Source organism: Nycticebus coucang, chromosome 18 (assembly GCF_027406575.1).
Source record: "Nycticebus coucang isolate mNycCou1 chromosome 18, mNycCou1.pri, whole genome shotgun sequence".
Lineage (NCBI taxonomy): Eukaryota > Metazoa > Chordata > Mammalia > Primates > Lorisidae > Nycticebus > Nycticebus coucang.
The window spans coordinates 75,792,694-75,814,805 of record NC_069797.1 but is presented as its reverse complement, the minus strand read 5'-3'; the positions used below and the strand labels follow the sequence as shown (position 1 = coordinate 75,814,805).

At 54.9% G+C, this 22,112-nt stretch overlaps 1 protein-coding gene across 4 annotated transcripts in view; it reads right to left on the bottom strand.

Moving 5' to 3' along the window:
- The window catches only part of SEPTIN9 (septin 9), a 170,967-nt gene that overhangs the window by 76,574 nt on the left and 72,281 nt on the right, over nt 1–22,112 (bottom strand). The gene's annotated exons all lie outside the window — the stretch shown is intronic.

Sequence of the window (22,112 nt, the reverse complement as noted above, 5' to 3'; positions counted from 1 at the left end):
GGAAAAGGGGCAGCCCCATTCTAGGGAGCCTGCAGAGGCACCACGAGTCATGAGCCCTTTTGGTCTTGCCGGGGCCACTTGTAGACCACACAACCTTCCCCTCCAGCTGGGTCTACATATAAGAATGTCCTGGCTCTCAAGCAGCCTTGATTTCTCCTTGTCAAGACTTTCTTTATCACATTCACCCAGATCGCAGCAGCAGCTGGGGACCCATCCCCAGTAATAATGACCAAATCCCACTGCCAATCAGGGGCAGGACAGGAACAAACAATGCGAATCCCAACACCAGGGCTGACACCAGAGCCTTCACCACTGGCACAGCACTGGGCTCACTGTGCCACATTTACTATGCCATAACCCTGCTACTATCCCCTGGGGAAACCGAGGCAGGGTTGCCTAAGCAGCAGGCCCAACGGCCCAGGCGGTAAGATGCAGAGCCAGGTTTTCCATCAGTCTGATAACGGAGTCCACACGCACCCACTTTCTCAGTCCTCCCACTCTTCTGGCTTTTCCCATGACCACCCAGCTCCCCTCCTGCAGCCCAGAGTCTCCACCCAGCCGTCCTGCCCTCTCCACCAGGGTCTGCTCCCTCAGAGGCAGAGGGGACAGCGCCTGGGAGGCTCCACCCCCATAGGCCCTGCAACCACACTCCAAATGAGAGCCAGCTGCTCCAGGTTACAGGCACAGGAGCGGGAGGAGGCCCACGTGGCAGCAGTATTCACCAGCTCCTTCCTTGGGCCTCCCAGGCCCCAGAGGCCAGGTCTCATGGGACACCACCACTTCCTCCTCTGCCTACAGGGAAGAGAAGTAACAGCTGGTCCCCAGCCCCTGCCAACAGCTCTCCAGGACCATGCTCAGCAGCACCACCCCCCACCCCCCACCCCCCGCTCTCTGGTCTCCTTTCCTCTAAATGCAAACTCGGCTCCCAGCTCTTCCCAGTGGACAGTCCTTCCTTTAGAGGGAGAAAGTGGCCGAGTGGGTGGGCAGCCAGGGAAGTCCCCTTAATTGCTGGGGAGGGGAGAGGCGGAGGAGGCCCAGATCCCTGGTCCCTGGCCCTTCCGCCACCAGCTTCCCAGGCATCCTGTGGAGAACCCGTCTCTAGGCCCTGAGCACCCCTCCCTCTCCATGGATGCAGAAAAGAACGAAATCCTAGGTCTCTGGACTCAACCTCCTCAGAGGACAGTCTGTAAATGTCCGCAGAGTAGCCGGGTAGGCAGCCACGTGCATTTAAACGACCTCCAGCATCATCATGAGCCATGTCTCAGGGAGGCCCCCACCACCCAGCTCCTTCACTGCCCTGCAGGAACATGGGCCCACCCTGGCCAGAGCTTCTGACTTCTCAAGAGAGTCTAGAAATCTGGATTTTCATATGGCATCTCCAGATTCTTAAATGATGGCACAAAACAAAACAAGCCTGTTTAAAAGTACTGTACAACCAAGCCAAGCACAGGAGAGACTGCCTCCCTCTTCGCCTGCAGGCCCAGCCAGTGACCTCTGGCTCAAAGTGACAAGAGGGCTATTGGACCCTGATCCGGGGTCCTGACCTGGTACAGCCTTGTCCCTCGCCGGGGCTGTCCCTGAGACAGACCCTGTGTGTGAAAGGTCGGCTCTGATTCTGAAAGGAGCCCTGAGGAAGGAGCAGCCACTCACACGGGACAGTCCAAAGCTCAGTGACCAGACATGAATGTGTCCTCCTATAGTTCCCAGGGCCACCCGAGGTCACCTAGTCAAGCCCCTGTCTTGTGATCACTCTCCATAGTGTCCCCAAATGATCTGCCTCGTCCTATGTGCTCCCTAGAGGCAGCTCCAGCTTCACACGTTCCTCTCGGTGTTAGTTCCTTCTGACCCAGTCAGGGAACAGAAAGCAGGCGGGTGAAGACCTTTTCCAGGTTTTCCCCAAGAGAATAAAAAGACCCCTTCCCTGGGAGTTCCATTCAGAATCCCCCCCTAATTGCCGACTCACAATTTAAGACCCTGCACCATAGAAAAGCTCTTCCCGATTTGAGCTTACAGTAGAGTCCACAGTCCAGATGGCGTTATGACTTCGAACCAGGCCCACATGCACATGTAGATCATTCCGGAACTGAAACGGACCCCTCTGCCTGCAACACTCCTTCCACCAGACGTCCGCGTGGCTCACTCCTCAGCACCTTGGGCATCAATGCAAAATGCAGGGTAGACCTGCTAGCCCCTCCTGTCTTCCAAAGCTTTGTGTCCTTTCAGGGCATATGTCACCCCCACTTCCCAACTGGCCCCCTTTATCATCTATCTAGGTGTTTGCTGCAAGTTGCAAGAAAGCATGGGCTGTTTTCTGTTGCAAGAAAAGCACGGCCACAGGGAAGTGGCCACCCCACCACAGGATAGTGAGCGCTCAGCAAACTGGGGGCTGCTGCTGTTGCTCTAGGTCATGGTCATGAATTCCATACAATGAGACATGAAGCTGCTCCATCCTGGGGGCGTCCACCTTCCCCAGCTGGAATGTTGAGAAGGTGATACCCAAATGAAGAGGTCCCACCCTGGCTTATGCCGTTTCCCCCAAGCAAGCATGCAGCCACCCCTACCCACTCCTGCTCCTCCTCCTCCCCCTCAAATCGAGGTCTCCCATAGCCAGTCTCGCTCCAGCCTCTTCCCAAGTCTGTCCTGGACCCACGCAGTCCATGCAACCCCAGCCCACATCACCCTGGCCGTGTCATGACCACTAAGGTTGGCTGCACGCAGGTGTGTCTGGCTCCCTGGAAACAGGGCCAGATGTCCTCAACGCCATTGCCCCATCCCTGCACCAGGTCTCAGGTGATTCCAGGGAACTTATGGAAGGCGGGATCACAGGTTGCTAATCTTAGAAAAGGAGACCCCCACAGAATGGGAAGCTCTGGATTTTCACCCCATTTCAGCCTGAGACGTTCGACTTTCCTCTGAGGTTCTGTAGTGGGTTGAATGATGGCCCCCAAAAAGAGGTGTCCGGGGGGCGCTCATAGCTCAGTGGTTAAGGTGCCCGCCACATGCTCCTAGGCCCATAGGTTCAAACCCGGCCTGAGCCTGCTAAACAACAGCAACAAAATAAAGCCAGGCGTTGTGGAGGTGCCTATAGTCCCAGCTACGTGGGAGGCTGAGGCAAGAGAATTGCTTAAGCCCAGAGCTATGACACCATGGCACTCTACCAAGGGTGACAAAGTAAGACTCTGTCTCAATTAAAAGAAAATTAAAAAAAAAAAAAAAGAAGTGTCCAAGTTCTAATACCGAGAACTTGTGAATGTAACCTCACTTGGAAAAAGGGTCTTTGCACATGTCATCAAGTTAGGATCCCAAGATGAGACTATCCTGGATTTAGGGTGGATTCTAAATCCAATGACATGTGTCCTTATAAGAAAAAGGCAGAGAGAGACTTCAGACATGAAGGAGGCCAGGAGACAACAGAGACAGAGATGCTGCCTAGAGCCTAGGAACTCTTAGGGCCACCAGAGCCTGAAAGAGGCAGATGGATCCTTCTCTAGAGCCTTCAGAAGGAGGCTGGCACTGCCCACACCTCGACGTCAGACTTCTGTTCTCCAGAAAGTGAGAGAAGAAATGTATGTTGCTAAGGCCCCAGTTTCCAGCAGTTTGTTCCAGGAGCCCCAGGACACGTGCACGGGACCACTGGACAGATGCAGCCTCTGGGCTGCAGGGTGGTCAAGGGCCTCTCCCGCTGGTGCTGTCACCACTTGGCCCCAGTCCACAGCTGCTCATAGAGGAGCCAGAACTGCCTCCTTTTTCCCTTTCCTGGAGTCACACGAAAACCCCAGATGGTTAGGGAAGTCGTCAGGGGAATAACATCCCTCTAGATGTTCACTGGACTATTTGGCAATGAAGCAGACTCTGCAGAGGATGCTCCCTATGCAAACGATCCCCCCCCACCCCCAGCCAGGGAACATCAAGAGACACTTGTCATGAGGCTGGCAGGACAGGGCCCTCTGGTATCTCCTCCCCCACCAGAATCCTAAAAATACGCCCCAGGTCCTGCACTCACACCCCTGTCTTCCCCACATGAAGACCAGCCACCACCCCCACGGGGGAGTCAGAAGTACAGACACAGCAGGATGTTTGCATCAGCCTTAAAATCACAGACACTGGAAACAATTCAGGTTTGCGTAGATTTTCTAAACCCATATGCCAAAGGCCTGCATCATCATCAAAATCACATTTTTGAAGATGAGAAATGCTGAGAATATTAAATAAAAATAGCAGGATACAAGATGCAGACAGTGCTCCTAATCCCATTTCATGCACACATGTGCAGTTTGCACGCACACGCACACGCTGGCTGGAAGGACAGCGGCCGTTCTCCACTACTCTCCCCTGCCTTGTCTTGAGATACCTATGCTAAATGCAGGTCACTTGTGTTTTCAGGGAATAAAACAATCAACAGAGTTGGAAGGTGTGGATAACGGCCCGCCAGGTGGTCCCTACTCCAGGGAGAGGACCTCACAGGCTGGGATGGACACAGGGCTTCTCCTGCCCTCAAGCACCAAAGTTTGGTCTCTGCAGCTACACAAAGAGGCAGAGCAGGCCCTCCCTCCAGATGCAAACCTTCCTGTCTATGCCATGGGGGGCCAAAGAAGGAGCAGCCTGGATCTGGGCCTGTTTAGGGAGGAATGTGTCCTGCGCACAAGGGACCATTGTTAAGGGCTCTGCTCTGACTGCTGGCTGCCTAGCAAACTGCTCCCAGCTCCTGAAACCAGATAGAGCACTTCCTGGAGTGTATCGAAGGGGAGGGGATACCAGGAGAGCCTCAAAGCCCTGCTCCAGCCTAAGACAAATGTCATGGAAAGAAATGCTGGGGCCCAAGGTCAAAACAATCCCATGTGCAGCTCCCATGGGAGGGAACAATGTGCTGCTGCCCAGGGCAGGGTCTCATTCTGAGCCCAGGCCCCAGGGACACCAGCCCTGGTCAAACTGAGTCTCTTCGAAGCAACAGCAAAGCTAGTTTTGTCCCTGAAGAAACAGTGGCCACCTGGGAGCCAGGTCAGGGCCCAGGGAACCCCAAGAGGTAGTGAGTGGCAGGCAGTAGGGAGGTGCTTCCCAGTGTCCTATCCTGAGCCTGCAAGGAAAGGCCCAGCCGGCAGGTCCCTTTGCCCAGCCCTCAGGATCTACAGGTGTGCACACAGTGGGCTTGGCCCTCTGTCCTAACCCAGCACAGGTCCCTGCTCTCTGTGATGTGGGGCGGGGGATTCGGTGGGCAGTGCGGACTGGCTGGGAGGGCTATTTCACACCCCCCACTTACCCAGCAGTTAAGAAGTGGTGGCCCTGAGTGCAGGAGACCCAACAGGAGAGTGACATAACCACAGGAAACCTCTCTGAGCCTCAGCACCCTCACCTGTCACCTGTTGTAGGCGTTAAGAGCAGCAGGTGCAGGCGGGACACAGCCACAATCGCTGTCGCTGGTACGAGCGCCATCTGCTGAGTTGTGCCCATGCACACTGACCTGTGCTACCACCACACTGGGCAGAAGCTGCCCTGGCCTTTCCATGTCAACCACACCTGCTGACTTCACACGGCCACTATCTGCCTCTCCACCCAGGGCCTTTCCTAGTGGCCATGAGATACCCAAGCCCAGGAAGGCAGGAAGGAGTTAACACTGCAGCCCTGTGCCAAGGACTGGAACATTAAGCACCTAGGGCTGACCCTGGGGACAAGGTGTGCCCTCGCCCAGTGCTGTCCAGGGGACCCACGGCCTGGATGTGCTTGAGGATACACCGTGTGTGGGCAATCTTCCCTGTCAGTGTCATTCCCATGATTGGTGATCATCAGGGGCACCTCTGGCATCCCTATCACAGGACCTGCTTCTGGAGGAACCCCAAGCTGGGCTGCTCGGTGGAAGCAGCCATGGTTACTAGGGCAGGTGGGGGCAGGCCCTGGACAAGGAGGAGGATACAGATGGGAGACGGGGAGGGTTGTGATCTCAGGAAGCAAAACAGTCCAAAAGGAAGGGCTTAAAAATAGGCGCAGTGGTGCTGAGTGGTGCCAGCAAAGGAAGTCAGGAGACCATGCTGTCAGCTGAGGCCACCCAGGTTCCCACAGAGAATCAGGACCTCTGATTTACTAGTGAAGCCCAAATAAAAACGGACAAGTCCTCCCTCCCTCCCTCCAACCTTGTGAAGGCCTGGGAAGGAGAGAACAGGGGTGCTGGCACCCAACATTCTAAGTCCTCTCCTTGGCTCCCTCCTTCTCCTCTCTGCCTTCCCAAAGGCCAGGCCTGGCTGGGCTGCAGCAGCCAGAAGCAGCCTAAGAACCATCTCTTGCACCCGCACATTTTGCCAAGGGCTCCAGCTCAGGATTATGTGGCCAGCGTGGTGATTGAGGGCTACTGGCCATCCTGGGCTTATCTGCACATGTGGCCCACTGACCCAGGTCTGAGGCTTAGGGACACTGTCCACGCAGTCCCTGCTCCTGCCTCTCTAAACAACTGCAAACTGTTTCAAGCCTAGCACTGTCTTACCTAGGGGTCACCCTGGGCCCCCTACAGGAGGGAAAGTGTGAAAAGTTTGAATCATTTCCACTGACCGGAGTAGAGGTGTCCCTGGCACCCAGGGAAGGCTATGAGATCACCCCTGCACCATCTCGTGCTAGGAGGAGGCTTCTCTTCTGCCTCTGATACCCCTGGGCCTGGACGCCCTGGGTACAACAGGGGTCCTTCCTGTTCATCACAGTCCCTCCCAGGAGGCCTGGCCCACTCAAATGATGAGAATGAGCGGGTCTGCCCTCTGCTGTGCCCAGGGCTGGATTCCCAGCTTAGTTCAAGAGAAATAAACAAGCCCCCCTCCCTCCATATGCTACAGGAGGAGCTCGCTGCAAAGGGACTCCCCTCCTAGCCCAGCCTATGAGGCACGGCAGCTTCCAGCATTCCTTCCAGAAATGAGGCACCTGGCAATTCCTGGTCCTCTCGAGGCAGGACAAAGGGGCAGGCAGCCCAGTGCCATCAACAGCTGGTCCTGGGAATTCAGAATTCAGGACTTTTCTCATTCCTCCACTTCATCATGTAAATTTCTCCCTGGCTAAAGCTCTCTAAGGACCAACCCCAACCCCAGCAGAGGCCAGCCCAGCTCCCAAGCTGTACCCTTTCCCACCACAGCCACACACTCTCATCTCTGCAGAAGGGAAAAGAAGGGGCCTTCAGAACCTGTCATGGTGCCTGCCGAGGACAGTGGTACCAACTCAAGGTGTGCCAGATGTAAGGGGCTGAAGAACATCCCCCAAAATGACATGTCTAAATCCTAACTCCTGGAAGCTGTGATCGTGATCTTACTTGGAAAAGGCTCTACTGAGATGAGATCATCCTGGATGTAGGGTGGCCTGGATCCAATGATGAGCCCCTTCCAAAAGACAGAAAAGAAAAATGACACAGGGACCCGGGAGAAGGCCAGGTGGAGATGGAGACAGAGGCAAGGAACAGACATTGTCTCTCAGGGTCTCCGGAAAGAGCCAACCCTGCCACACCTTGATCTCAGCTTCTGGCCTCCAGAAAAGTGAGGGAATAGATTCCCCGTTTAAGGCCTGCAGGTTTGGTCACTTTGTCATAGCAGCTACAGGAAACAAACACCAACTAAACAGGGAGGGAAAGGGGGAGCAGGTCTCGAGCCTGCTGCAGCCACTCTGGCCATCTCCTTCACCTTCCTAAGTGTCTTATCGATTCTGAAGCCATTTCCAGTCCCTGATTGACCTATTCTTTGAAGGAGACACAGGTGCCCAGGAGTTGTTCTAGCCCAGCAGGAAGAGGCTAGTCTCTCATCCGTCAGCCCACCAGCTCAAACGGACCCCCAACATCTCTTCTGCAACCTGGCCTCAGCCAGTCACAGAACTTCCCCACCATTTACCCTGGGTCTAGGCGCCCACACATGCAGCCTTCCTGGGATGGTCCCAGGTCACACCTGTTGTCCCACTATAATCATTGAAGGCACCCTTTCACTCCTGAGTGTTCCCTCTGGGGCAGTAAATTATATGATCACCCTACCTGGGGTGGGTATTACACCCCATAAGGGAGGGGTCTAGGAGTGACTGTTCTTGGGTCAGAGAGCCACTTTGCAGCCAAGACAGGCCCCATGGGGCAGCCACATAGCAGCTTCTGTTTTAAGAACTCTCCCTTTATGCAAAGCAGAGCCAAGACCACAGTAAACGCTCCTGAGGAAGCCACCCCTCACAGGGCCTGGGGTCCTCTTCTTTGAAAGCCCACCCAGCCTGTTCTGGGAAGAAGGCCCTCTCTGCTATCTCCCTCCACTTGCCTCGTGCCCTGGTTCTGGGAAGAAGGGACACTGTTCTGGGACACTGTTCTGGGAAGAAGGCCCTCTCTGCTATCTCCCTCCACTCGCCTCGTGCCCTGGTTCTGACAGCTGCAGGGTCATTCCAGGCAGACTTTAAAAGTCACTGTATGAGGCTGCACTTCCTTTGTTCTTAACTAAATTAGAGCTGCGGGAACATGAGCACATCTGGCAGGATCGGTTTGGAGGAATTGGTCCTGTTCTCCTCCCTCTTTAAACCAGCTGTTGGCTAGAGCCACTGGGCACAAAACAAGGGGAAACAGGCTTAAGCTGCAGGCAAGAGATGCCGGGCAGACCTGGGGAAGAATTTCTTGGCTCAGGATGGGGCACCAGGGTGGCTTGGGTAGACAGACCCTGCTGTCCTGACAGGCTGTGCACAAATACACAGGACCAGGGTGGATTGTGTTGGAGGGTCTAGGTGTGCCCTGCCTGGGGTTGGGGAGGGGATCAGATGGCTTTTCAGGTCTCCTCAGGTCAAAGGTTCTCTAATAAATGGCAGCCCATGAAGGCAAGAGGGAGCCCCTGGGAGGGGCCTGACTTCAAAAAAAGAACCCTGAAATTACAGCAGCAGCTCTGAGCAAAAGGACTCAAAGGTCGTAAGGTCCCAAAGCACGAGGCTCTTGTGAGTAATCCTCCCACTCCCTTTCAGGGCCCCAGACACCCGTGTGTGCCTAGTTTCTGGGGAGAGGTAAACAAGGCTGGCTCCAGGTCTGACACGGCCCCTGCTCCAGAAAAGGGCCCCCAACTGCCTTCTCAGCCCATCTCTTGCTCTTCCTCTCTGCCCCTACCTCCAGCTACCCCAGAATCCCAACCACTCCCCCATACACTCGCTTTCCCAAATCCCAAGGCTCCGTGAAAGCGGCTCTGAGAAATGCCAGCTCCCCCAGCACCCTTCTCCAGGATCACTCAAATGCTCCCGCCATAAACAACTCTGCAAACCCACACCATCCACAGCACAGTGCCTGTGCCCCCTGGTTCTTTGCCACTAGACAGTTAGCTCCACCAGGGAGACTCTGAGAACATGGCAGTTGGTATCTGCTCTGCGGCAGCAGATAGAGCTGCCAGGCAGCGATGAGCACCAAAGTCCAGTTGGCTGGTCAAGCTTCTCCCTTCCCTGTTCTCCGCCCAGGCATCCAGGTGGCAGTCATTCCTGATCTGCTCAGGCAGAGGAACCACCCCCCCTCCCACCTCGCCCCACTGACTACTGGAGAAAATGTTAAAAGCACTTAAAAAATGCAAAAAAAAAAAAAGCCTAACACCAGGGGCCACTTGGCCCCAGTGGAGTCCTCCATTAATCATAGGCTCCCTATGCAGTGGCCTGGAGGTGGGCAACAGACAGCCTTGCCTGGCCAATATTGAGCCAGGGCCTAATTATAGGGGGTGGTGACCTGGGGAGCAGAGTTCAGGCTCAGGTCAGAGCAGCACCCAGGAGCCAGGGGAGGGAATGGGGTCAGCGCTCACTGATGTGATTCAAGCCCACCAAGCCCAGAACCCTACAAGATCCAGTGTGGGTTCTACTGAACCTGAAAGTGGGCTGGACCCAGTCCCATCCTCAAGGACAAAACTCTAGGGGAGGGGTGTCTGTTGTGCAGGAGAGGCCACTGCTGGACACAGAAGATTCTGGAAGGGCTGCCCTGAAGCCACAGTACCTTTAGAAGAGGTGCTGTTCAGTTGTTCTAAATAGCTCTGAGACTTTACTGCGACCCTTACCTGGGCAAGGCTCTAGGGCAGGCGTCCTCAAACTTTTTAAACAGGGGGCCAATTCACTGTCCCTCAGACCGTTGGAGGGCCGGACTATAGTTTAAAACAAAAAACTATGAACAAATTCCTATGTACACTACACATATCTTATTTTGAAATAAAAAACAAAATGGGAACAAATACAATTTACACCACTTCATGTGGCCCGCGGGCCGCAGTTTGAGGACACCTGCTCTAGGGAATCACACAAAGCCCATCTGGAGCTTGTAAAGAGCCCTGGAAACCCAGGAGAGTCGGGGATGGCCTCTGGGCAGGGTAGCATCCTGAGTATATCCTGGGGGGGCCAAAAACAGCCCAGTGTCCACATCCCGGCCCAGCGAGTTGCCTAGAGCCGCCCAGAGCTACAGGGAGGGCAAGAGCCCAGGCAGGAGGGAGCTGAGACCAGAGGGGCCTGTACAGGAGGGGCTGAGGCTGGCCTCTGAGGACAGTGAAGCTCTGCCAACCAGGTAGGGGTAAGGGTCAGGCTGGACCATGTCATTCCACATCAGCAGACACATGCATTTGGCTGGATTCTGCCCACAGAAGGGGACGAGTATCCAGCTGTTCGCCTAGTTCACACGGTCACCCAAGCTAAGGGCAGGGATCGCTGCATCTAAGCCATCCACCCTGGGATCTGGATCGGTGCAGGGGTGCCAAAGGGTCAGAGGGAAAAGAAAGGGCCTCAGTCCACTCGCATGAGCTGCCACCATGCCGACAGGGGACACAGACCCCACCACCTCTCATTACACAGCCGCAGAGGCCCATGGATCCAGATCACATGTGCAGCTCGTCCACACTGGGTCTCCTGATTTGAACACTCTGCTCCCCCTCAGATCAGCCGCCCCATGGACTAGAAGGGGTCCTCAAACTGCGGCCCGCAGGCCACATGAGGCAGTGTGATTGTATTTGTACCCATTTTGTTTTTTACTTCAAAATAAGGTATGTGCAGTGTGCATAGGAATTTGTTCATAGTTTTTTTTAAACTATAGTCTGGCCCTCCAATGGTCTGAGGGACAGTGAACTGGCCCCCTATTTAAAAAGTCTGTGGACGCCTGGATAGTGACCCTGAAGAGATGTGTCCATGTCCTAGCCCTCTACCTGTGAATGTGAACTTAGTTGAAAATAGGATCTTTGAAGATGCAATTAGAGGTCTCAAAATGAGACCATCCTGGATCTAGGGTGGGCTCTATGTACAATGACAGGTGTCCTCATAAGAGACAGCAAAGAAAGACACAGAGAGGGCGGTGCCTGTGGCTCAAGGGGTAGGGCGCCGGTCCCATATGCCGGAGGTGGCAGGTTCAAACCCAGCCCCGGCCAAAAAAATAAAAAAAAAAGAAAGACACAGAGAAACACACACAGAAAAGCCACATAAAGATGTAGCGGAGACCAGACAGATGTCCACCAGTCTAGGAGTGCCAGGGACTACGGGAGCCCACATGAGCCTGGCACAGAACGTGATTTTGGACTTCTGGCCTCCAGAAGAGTGTGTTAAGCGTCCAGGTCCTGCCACCTTATTGCCACAGCTCTGCAAACTGGCACAAGGCCTGCGTTCCCCACTGTGATGGCTCTATCTTCTAACAAAGCTCCCAACCCATCCGGGCCAGGGAGCCTCCTGGCCTAACCATGCTGTCCCCTAGAATGTCCATGTCACACGCGTCCTGCTCATCTGTTTAACCCCCCATGCCCACCTGGTCACTGGTTCCAGGCAGCAAGCAATTTACTGTCTGTTTTTATGTGTGTTCTCTTAGGCTTTTCAGGGCTTACTCACCCCGCACTGAAGGTTTTAGGAAAAACCCTTATGAAAGAGAGAACAGACCCATCTGCGGGCCAGCTAGCACTGTGCCCCCACCACTCAGAGTAACAGGCCTGTGAAGTGTCTTCCCTTTGCCTGTACTTCCCCACCCCCCCCAGAGGGGAAGCTGGAGAGGGCCTCCTGGGCAGGTATTGTGTAACCCAAGTCACCTGCCTGCTCTGCTCAGGTGGGCAGATAATTACCCACCCCAGCCACACCTCATAAACAGGTGACCCTTCCATTCTGCTGTGGACTGTGGGACAGGGAAAATTAAAGAGTTGTTTACAGTAAACTCCGAACCCTCAGTGTCAGAGAGTCCCTGGCTGACCCAGGAGCCCCCACCACCCAGAGCCACCAACCAGCCCCAGACCTCTGACCTACCTGCAGGCCATGTGGGCCTAGGCCTGCCAATCACCACTGCCCAATTTCCATCTGGTGAAGCCCCTAGTCCCTGACATCAGTGGGCTAAGGGGGATGACAGGCAGGAATAGCACCAAGCCACACCCACCCAGAAACTGACCAGGAGCAGACAGCAAGGACCCAGCCCATCAGCTCAGGCCCTTCTGTGAGAGGGTTGGGCAGGAGAGAAAGAGCCTGGAGAGCTCAGGCTGTAGGCAGAGCCCTTCTTTTCTTAATTAAAAGGAAGATTTAAGGCAAGTCTTAAGCAGAGGAAGGCCCAGAGCCAGAGTGGCTGTCTGGGTGTGGCATGGGGGAGTCACCTACACCCTGCATGGGTGGAGAGATGACCCCTCTGGCCTCAGTTTCCTGATGAGGAAGAGGAAGGGCTAGACCACAAGGTCCCTTCCAGCCCGGACATAGCATGACCCCACCAGGCCACAGGGAGGTCTGCCACCAGCTCCAGTGTACTCCTGAAACAACTAGGTCCAGGAAGTTCTGACGCTCAGCACAGCTGGAGGGACCTAGGAGCAAAGGGTGAAGATGGACACCAGGTGGGGACCCAAACTCTGGTCCACATTCCTGTGGCCAAAAATGCAGCAGCCAGCAGCTCCTGTAGAGGTGGTTCCCAAAAGCCTACTTCTCTGGGCAAAGCCAAGTCACTCCACTTACACCCCCACCTATAGCCCAAGAAAACCAGCCAGGGTGACTCACACCTGTAATCCCAGCACTCTGGGAGGTAGAGGAGGATGGACTGCCTGAGGTCGGGGGTTTGAGACCAGCCTAAGCAAGAGCAAGATCCCGTTTCTACTAAAAATAGAAAAACTAGCTGGATATGGTTGTGGGTGTCTATAATCCCACCTACTTGGGAGGCTGAGGTCAGAGGATCCCTTGAGCCCAGGAGTTTGAGGTTGCTGTGAGCTATGATGACACCATGTCATTCCACCCAGGGTGACAGAGTGAGATCCTGTCACCAAGGAAAGGAAAACTAGCTGGGCCCTTAGGCCACCTGGCTTAGCCAAGGAACTGGTCACTGGTCCTGCTTCCTCAGCTCTCAAACCTGGGACACAGATTAGGCAGGGTAAGTTATTTTTCTTTTTGACAAGGAATTTTATTTATTTTATTTTATGTTTAATTTATTTTTTATTTTGGTGAGTCAGGATCTTGCTCTTCACCTAGACTGGAGTGCAGTGGTACAATCAGCTCACTGCAGCCTCTGACTCGTAGGCTCAAGCCATCTTCCTGCCTCAGTCTCCTGAGCAGCCGGGATTACAGTCACCCACCACCACACCCAGCTAATCTTTTTACTTTTTGTAGACATGGGGTCTCACTCTTGCTCAGACTTGTCTCAAACTCCTGGCCTCACAGGACTGTCCCACCTCAGCCTCTCTATGTGCTGGGATTCAGGCCTCAGTCACTGTACTGGCCAACAATGAACTTTAAAAAATAACATCTATTGCTTTTTTTCTTGATTATATAAGCAATTTAGGCAAAAGGCAGAAAATTTGTAAAACATAGAAAAAAAATCAAAGGAAAAAAACCTGTAAACCCACAACCCAGATAACCATTGTCAATTTTCTGACACATGCCCTTCCATTCTTCATCCTGGTGTGTGTGCACACGCATGTATTTTCAAAGCAGGCTCACACAGTGACAAGGTTGTGACCTTTTCTCCACATGGCCTTATGCAGTAAAGGCAGGCTGAGTCTGGACACCACCCCAGGGTGCTCTGAAGAGCAGCCAGGTATGGACCTCTGCCCTCCCGTGAGCCCAGGCACCTCACCTCCACCCTCACTCCCCAAAATCCTACAAGAAGGAAGCTCAGGAGACAAGCCACCGGCAGACAGCCCCCAGAGACCAGCTCAGCAGCCCCACCCCGCCCCCACCTTCCCGGAGTCACCCAAGGACAATGTCCAGCCTCAGCCGCCTTGGCTCAGATCCTCGGTTGGTCACAAACTGAAGGACGTGCAGAAGTCAGCCACATACTGGGCACTGATGAGGACAAAGGGGATGAGGGCAGGGCTGTGGAACATTGATGACAAAGTCCCAAAGCCTTCCCAAGGTCCCACAGCCCATGACAAAAGCCGGCTTAATGCACCTGTTCCAGGGAACACAGGCAAGAGACAGCAGCAGCCCCCAGCCAGCGGCCCACACCATGACCCTGCTCTGGGTCACAGCTTCTGGCCCTAGAGCAGCAGTCACCTTCATTTCCACTGAATAGTCACCCTTCTGAGGTCAGGAGCCAGGCTTGGCCGCCCTTGTCCCCCTCCCCACTAGGGCCTCAAACCCTGCCTGGCATGTAGTGGTCTTAAGAGGGCTGGCCATGCTGAATCTGTGACAGCCAACGTTTCTGGAGTGCTCACCACACGCTCAACTGATCCTCATAACCACCAAAGATGGGGAGTTACTCTCATCTCCATTTTACAGAAGGGAAACTGAGAGGCTAGTAACTCGTCCCCAGGGCTGCCCAAGCCAGAACAAAGCAGGCCGTGAGCCATGAGCCAGCATCCTGCCCTGGAGCCACCCTGCTCTGCACCCACCCCAGGCCTTGGAAAGCGCCGCCACTGTGGCAGGCACGGTGCTCCGGCCCCATCTCTCAGGCCTTCCGGCCACCGTCATTCCATCATTCCTGTTTTACAAACATGGTCACTGAACCAGGGAGTAGCCAGGCTGAACTGGGGCAGAGGCAAGCCCCATCAGAGCCCGGCTTGGGAGCCCCAACTGTCCTACTCCCCACTGACAAGTAGACTGAGATCGCCAACATCCCCAGGCAGCAGGTCTTGCAGCAAGGAGTGATGGACAGATCCAGGTTGGGGCCGGGTCCCCAGGACCTGGGTCTCCATAGCCTGGACTACCTCGCTGGGCTCTCAGGGGATTAAGAGGCCTGGACTGTAAAGCACCAGCCCAGGGCGTGGCACATGGTAGGTGTGCAACAAAAGGAAATGGTGATAAAAAATAACAAGGGTAAGCTTGGTCAGGAGTCCCTGTGAGTGAGGGGGGGACAGCTAGGAAGGCTGGGACTTGGGTCCAAGACAAAGAATGTAAGAGGGAGGGAGGCAGGGAAGGAGGTGGGACAGCTGGCTCCTGGGAAGCTGTTTGCAGGAGCCCAGCTTCATCATTTAAATATTAGGAGAGATGTAAATATTTGCAGCTGCAGCCAGGGCTCGAGGAAAGAGTTCTCCCTCACCAAGGTCCCCATTTAGTGTCCCCCCCCACCAGCTGCCCCAGGGCTCAGTATCTCCAGTATGGGAAGTTGGGAGTTGGGGACAACACCAGGCAGGGAGGGGACAAGCCTCTGCCTCCACCTTTAGCACTGCACTGGCCTACAAAGGTGAGATTAAAGACTCTCCTCCCCCACCACCTCCAGTGGCCCAGGCAGCCAAGGGTTTCTTTTGTAGTTTAGAAAAAAAAGCAAAGCAGCCCTTCCTGAGGCTTTCTGAAGGAGGCCCAGGGTTTAAAGCCATCACAAACCTGCAGCCTGCTCCACCCTGCTAAACTAACAAATCCAGGGGCCCCCTCCCACCTGGATCATTTCACCACCCCAGTCCCTCTCAGTCCTTCAGGCCTCCTGCCAGAAGAAAAGATATGGAACCTGGATCCCATGAATAGCTGGAACCCTCTGATGCTGGAGTATACCCCCACTCGGTGGGGTAGCCTACCGTGGCAGTTCCCAAGCCCCTGCCCCCATGAGAGGGCTCCTCTTCATGCTGCCACCTGTGGTTGTACAAACAGCCCTCCTCAGCATGGAAGGCACCTGCACCAGGTGTGGGCACAAAAAATCCTCCCTACAAACTGTATAGTAAGTCTGCAAAAATGACAAAAGAAGCCTGGGCACAGGGGCTCATGCCCGACATCCCAGCAGTTTGAAGGCTGAGGCAGGAGGATTGCTTGAGGCCAGGAATTTGACACCAGCCTGGGCAACATAGCAAGACCTTGTCTCTATGCTCCCCCTAAAAAAAGAAAACAGAAAAATTAGCTGGGCATGGTGGCACCTGCCTATAGTCCCAACTACTTGGGAGCTGAAGCGGAAGGATTGCTTGAGCCCAGGAGTTGAGGCTATAGAGCTGACTGCACCATTGTAATCCTGCCTGTATGACAGAGTGAGAGGAAGAAAGAGAGGGAAGGAGGGAGAAGAGAAGCTGGCTGGCACCCTGCCTGGCAAACTCCTACCATGGTCCCTAGTTAAGTGGTCCTTCCTCCAGGAAGCCCTCCTGGGTCTACCCTCTCCTGCCTCATGCCTGGACCTCAGTGCCTACAACAGAACTGGCCTTAGTGGCACACACAGACAACTACTGAATAAACAAATGAACAAGCTAACTATCTTCCCCACTCCCAGCCATCTTCCTGACCCGCCAGGACATCTAGCAAGAGAGGCTTCCTCGTTGGGATGACACCAAGGACCAACACCACCACGCAATGTGGGCCTGGAGGAAAAGCAGCAGGGGACTCCAACACTCTATTTTGAACTAAAAGGAAAAACACAACTCAGCTAATTTATAGAGAACTCTATCCCCAGACCTCTAATGCAGGACAGGACGCAGGGGACAGCTGAGAGTCACTCCCCCAAGCCTGCGTGGGAGCCAGGAAAACTTGTCCATTTTGCTGTAGATAATATCGGTCTCTGGGGGACACAAGGCCAGGGCCTCGCCTACCCCTCACAGGGAAACTGCCCACCCACGTGGAAAGCAGGGCCAAGTGTCCCAGCTCAGAGCCAGCTTCCTGCACCCGGAGAGAGAGGCCAGCTGCAGACAGAAGACCCTGCCTGGAAAGCATGGAAATATACCAGGCTGCCGGCCGCTGACTGTCAGAACCAAAAACATCTCCACTTTTCAGGTCCCTGCCTGAGCGAGGGGAGCAGAGATGGCTGGGATGATGCCTATGCCCCAGACAGCCCTCTCTTCCAGCCCCAAACTAATCCATCCCTTAACATACTAGAGACAAGGGGTGGGGTGAGGTGGGGGGTTATTTGTGCCTCAGGTGGCTCCCTCCTCCTCCAAGCCCCCAAGTCCTACCCCAAAGAACAGCCACCTGTGAAGCCCCACGGCCAGGACTCCAAAAGGGGCCAGGAAAACCTCCATGCCACTGACTATAGGTTTTGGGAAACCAGGAACGGGATCAAAAAAGACCTGACTCAGGTTGCTAAGGGTTTCAGAGAGGCCCAACCCCTCAGAGGGATGGCCACTTGTGGAAGGGGAGAGAGGAACAGCCAGCCAGCTCCCAGGAATTTCCCACTCGGAGTTTCACACACACAACCCCTTCTCCCGACCCTTGCCCTTCTGCCAACCCACAGGATGCCCCTCAAAGACAAGTAAATACGAGAGTGACTGCCCCATCCATATACCCAGGGAGCAGCCCTCACCCAGAAAGTCCTCCAAGGCCGTGCGTGCAGAGTTAGGTATAGAGGAAAGTGGATGGACTGGAGGGCACCTCCACCCTCGGGCTGCGGGGTGGGGTGGGGCGGGGGACTCCCAGGGAGGCTGTTCCAAGTGTCTACAAGGCCCCATTGCTCACATCTAAGGCACAGGCTCCATCCGGCCTTGGGACAGGGGTACACTGCAGTTCGTTTAAGGTCAAGATCCTAGGTTTTCTGGATTTGGGGCAAATGACATCTTCCCCAGTTGGCCCAGAGATGCCAACGGAGGCAGAGGGGAATTCAGGAATTTCAGGGAAAGAGGACAGACAGGAAAACACACAAGTACCAGAAAGAGGCAGAGGGGAGTCTGACTCCAGCCTTCCCGGCCTCCGCACGGGCAGGGTGGGGTGGGGGCTCACTGTTTATATCCCATGTGAAATCCAGGTCATCCTCTGGTCCTTCCATCTAAATTTCTAGGCATTAGCAACACTTCTAAAAACGACAACAAACTTGAAGTTTCTAAAATGTCTGCTGGTCTAGTCTAAACGGAGTCTCCAGGCTCTGCCCAGACCAAATTAAACAACGGGAGCCCAGAAATGCCCCCCAGGCGCCTGGGGTGTCTAGGGCACAAGTGGTAGGTCTGTGTGGCTGGAGAGACTACAAACCCTCAGGCTCTGGGACCGTGTTCCAGAGAGTTCCAGACTGTTCAGTCTCATAAGCAACTCAGAGAGCCTCCAAATTTGGGAAAAACCCAGAGGGCTTTAAAAAGAAAGCCACTGTTTGACCATTTTTCCTCAGTGGCTTTGTCAAAAGAAAGTTTTCTGGCTGGTTTTCCGGGATGAATTTTTGAAAAATAAAAGCTCCTGGGGCCCCAGCCTCTGGCAAGTCTCCCAGCAGAGCCCGCTGGCTCGCCCAGCGCTCCTCACCCCCGTCCCCCCATTCTGCAAGCTCCACGTGCCCTTAAGGGGCTACGCCAGCAAAGACATAGCCCTCTCCTTGGGGGGAGGAGGCCACGTCCACAGGGAGGACCTTAGTCTGGCCTGCAGGAAGATGGGGCTCTGCCCTAAGTTTGGAGCCCAAACAGATCCCTTGAGAGTCTGGTCCCCAGGTCCTCTCTACCGGCCCCGTGTTCCTGACTATACCCCATGAAGAAATTTCAGAGCAGCAGCCCAGCCCCAGCCCCAGCCCCAGCACAACAACACAGGAGACGAAGGGGCATTTGGCTGGTGGACAAAGGAAAGTGGTGGCAACAGTGATGCAGAGCTGAGCCCCAGTTGCCAAGCATGACCTCTGAATGTAACCTCCCCAAATCGCTGGGCACACAAGAAATGGGAGATGGCTTGAGCCAGTAGTCCCAACTACCTGGAAAGCTGAAGTGGCATGATCACTGCAGCCCAAGAATTCAAGGTTATGACAAGCTCTTTACCATAATGGCAAGGTTATGGCAAGCTCTGACCAACTCCTGGACATCCAAACTCCTGGACAACTGAGGGAGACTTTCATCTCTTAGAGAAAATAAAAGAAATGTGAAGTGGAAAAAGATGGGACCTCAGTTCTGCTCTCCTGGCAAGGTATAAGGTACAGCTCTTCCTTCGCAAGGGGTAGGCGAGGTTACAACCCAGCAGGCTGAGAAGTCCTTGGCTCCTACGGGACAAGCACACCATCTGCACAGTTGCATTTCCCTGGTGACGCCACCCCAGAGCAGGTGCCCACTGTGCACCAGGCACTGTGCTGCTGTGCCCGCCACTGACCCTGGTGGCTGTTGCTCCAGTCGACTTGTTTTCCTAGACACTGAGTCCCCACCAGGCACTGTGCTGCTATGCCCGCCACTGACCCTGGGGGGTGTTGCTCCAGTCGACTTGTTTTTCTAGATACCGAGTCCCCCACAGCTACCACCCCAGGCTCCAGGCTCCCCAGGCCATAGGTGGCATGGTGGTGTTCAGCTGATGAGCCCTTGGGATGCAAGAGTGGCACACAGCTTTGGCCACGTTAGCTGTTGTCTCAATGCCAGCAGAGATGGGACTACTCCCACTCTAAGCCCAGCTCTGCACCACACTTGACTGAGCCCTTCCAGAAGCCTGTGGGACAAGGACATTCAGGCCAGTAGGCGTCCCTCCCTGACACAGACACCCTGCTGTGACTGCCTTGCAGGGCAAGGCTGGCTGGCAGAGCTGAGGGCAGGCTGCCAACCACACTCCCGTTTTCACAGTCCAGTCACTCAGTCGCCATCAGCACTTGGCCTCGAGGATGGGCACGTGGATCATGCATCTGTGACACTCTGGGGTGGGAGTGGGAGGTGACAGGGGAGACCACAACAACCTCCCATCGAGAGGAACTTGCAGGCCACCTGACCCCAGCCTCCAGACAGAAAGTCAGCTTGGAAGAGCGAGGGCTCCTCCAGCTTTGCCACCAGCTCGGTATCTGCCAGACTCAGAGGGACCCCCAGGTAGACTCTGTGGGCTCTCCGTATCTGCAGCACTTATCATAATTAGTGCTGACCACACTGTCCAGCCTCATCTCCACAGTGGGATCAGACCGCCCTGTGACCTTCCATCACCCAGATCTGTACATTTAAGCATCTAAACCTATGTGTCCTTTGCAACATCCCCCGCTCTCACATGAAGCAGGACCTGTGCTAAGTGCTGGGGGATGCATTTCTCTGTATTCCCAACATCCTTGGAGAGAGCTGTTTCTAACCCCACTTGCCAAAGGAAGAAACTGAGGCCCCAGGGCTGAGAAGATTACCCTCTGCCATGCAGCTTTCAAATGGTAGAGCAGGGTTGGCCCGAGAATCCCACCACATGGCCTCTAAGCAGCCACACCCATCACTCCTCTGGATGCAAAATATGCCCACCAGCTTCTTTCAAAACCTTCCCAGAGCTGCATCTCCTAGAAAGCATTTCCAGACCAAGGTTGCCCAGACAGGGCGTCCTGGTGCTCACCTGCCTCTCCCCAGATGTCTAGCCCAGGCGACTCCTCAGCCCAGGGGCAAGGCCGACCACAGAGGCACCTGGACACTCTAAATGAACCTGTTCAAGGTCAGGATGGTGAATCAGCCTGGTCCCAAGCTCTGGACACAGAGAACACCAAGTCCATGAAGCCAGTGGCTGTGGGACCAATAAATGAGACCCAGCCCCCTCTTACCTTGCAGACCATAGAACCCACTGTGCCCTGAGGGTCTGGGGACGAAAGTCAATACCCCCACTGGTCCTGCCTCCTGCCAGGGAGGTGCTATTCACTGGAGGCCTCAGTCTTGGCTGAAAAGCAGGAATGATCACACCAGAGACCCGCTGCCATTAATTAGGGACAGGTCTGCACCCATCACCAAGCAACCGGCCTTCTCCTCCAGGGAGAAGAGGGGCACCTGGGTGCAACCATCACCAGCACCCACACCCCAGGAGTGTTGAGCGCTCAGACAGGCAGTCCTTTCCATCCAGGAGCCCTCCCAGAGCCTACCCCGCTTCCAGGACACGGCTCCGAGGGACTTTCTTGGGTGACAGGGGAAGGGCAAGCATCACACAGCTCCAGGACTAGAGGGTTTGGATCTCAGACCAGATTGTTTCAACAAACATCAAGGGCTTTTGGATTCTTTCTCTGTGTGCAAATCTGGTTACAGCAAACACTGCTAAGGAAAGTGGGCCAACAGCTGGCACTCGGAACGGCTCTCATTACACAAAGCCCCAAGTTGTAATCGTGTTTGCGATAACAGATTTGGCCTGCATCACAGGAACGCACCGTCCAATACCGTGCCTCCGCCAACCGGGAGTGAGACAGAGGAAGGGGTCACCCCTCTCGCCACCCTGTCATGAGGGAGTGGAGGGCGCCCCAATCTTCTTGAGCCCAGTTTGTGCCGTGGAGAAGTGGGAAATGAGGCTTTCTAAAAACCACGTCAGCCAAGATACTAAATATTCTCCTTGCCCTATTTGGGGTTCTCCGCAGAGCCCTGGGAACTTTCTTGAAGGGAAGGTGAAGACAAGAGGCAGGAAGCTACATCCAGGGAGGACACTGACACCCCTTCATTCCCTGGTGAATGGTGGAGAACCCCTGAACCCCCACAGACCAGACCCAGACAAAACAGCAGAATAGAATCCCCACACAGAAGGCAACCCCTCCACGATGGAGTCCAACAGTGCCACACTCAGAAATGGGGGCTCCTCAGCCCTCAAGTGGGTAGGGACAGGGAAGCCCTGGGGGAGGGGACAGGCAGGGAATAAAAAGATAAATAGAGCCCTCCAGGGAGGGGGCAGATGCCCTGGGGATGTGGGGCATTGGTGGAGTTTAACTCCAAGCATTCGCTCCACACAACATACATCCCCATGGGTGGCGTCCCACCTGCCCTGAAGCGGCCCACTGCTCTGGCCTGGACACATCCCCAGCCCCAGGTGCTACCCTTCCCTGCATACAGCCACTAGTTCCACACCTCCCAGAAACACCATGACCAGGGCCCTCTGGCCCCATTATGGGGTTCCAGGGCAGCAAGCACATCTTCTAGGTTTGAAAATCCCCCCAGAGTCACTATGGCCCGGCAGTGCTGGCTCTGCTT